The following is a 1,043-nucleotide window of genomic DNA, read 5'->3' as shown; positions in this document are numbered from 1 at the left end:
AGATTGTATTCCATAGAAACATTTTAAGATTCCTTTTTTTTCCTAGGTCCTAATATTATTTTTCTTTGGGATAAAATGACAATGTTGTCTAATTTCAAAAGTTTTGTAAAGGTTATGCTATGTAAACGTCTTTCTGAGGTGAAGATTTAATACACTGATGTCAAACTAAATTTAATAATATGAATTACATGTGTTGTTACACTGGTTATTTTGTAATCAACTTTTTAATAACTGTTTTTCATTTCTTGCATCTGAAGAATGAAAACTACGGAATACTTCACAAATTTTCATATCATCCTTGTGCAAGTGCCATGTTAATCTCTGTATTGTAATTTAGGTAGACCTGCTGCGGAAGCTTGTAGTATCCTAATGATGAAATCTTTATACAGGCGTATATCCATGGGTGCCTACTTGTAAGAAGGAAACCTTATTGTTCCTAACAATGCTATTGATCTTATTTCCCTAAAATTCTGTGAATAGTGAAAAAATTTATATTGTTCAGCAGATTGCTCACATTTGCATTTTTTTATCAATGACAATTTTAAGTCTTTTTCATTTGGAATTTGATCATATTTTCAATAATTTATAGTGAAGTACAAAGGTGTTGGCTTTTTCAAGTATTATTTATCCAACTGAATTAGCTTTGTGGAGCTAATGGATTCAAAGTAAGCCTTGCTTAAGAGCTACTTCTCACCTTCTGCAGCTGACATTTTCCCAAATGAGGTCTTACTGGCACAAATGTCTACCTGACCCTTTACTCTTCTTCCATGTAGGAACAGACCAATCAGAATATCTTACACTGAGAGCATAGATTGTCTTACTTGAACAAAACTAATCTTAGTAACAAGGGATTATAGAGAGATGAACAGTTCAGACAGAACTGTTCAGACTAGAAGGTATTTTATCAAAATATAATTGTCCATTATATATATATATATATATATATATATATATATATATATAAAACATTTCAAAAGTAGCTAAAACCAAGAAGGTGAAAAAATTGTTCATATGTATGATTATTTAATGTCCTGGCCTGTCTA

The 1,043-nt window shown here is 30.4% G+C and overlaps 1 pseudogene; it reads right to left on the bottom strand.

Moving 5' to 3' along the window:
* Nucleotides 1-261: 261 nt before the first annotated feature.
* Nucleotides 262-358, bottom strand: LOC122098758 (annotated as a pseudogene).
* Between the last annotated feature and the right edge of the window lie 685 nt (nt 359-1,043).

This window comes from Dipodomys spectabilis, unplaced genomic scaffold, assembly GCF_019054845.1.
Source record: "Dipodomys spectabilis isolate Male_0828 unplaced genomic scaffold, ASM1905484v1 ptg000491l, whole genome shotgun sequence".
Taxonomy (NCBI): Eukaryota; Metazoa; Chordata; class Mammalia; order Rodentia; family Heteromyidae; genus Dipodomys; species Dipodomys spectabilis.
This window is presented reverse-complemented; position numbering and strand designations above follow the sequence as displayed.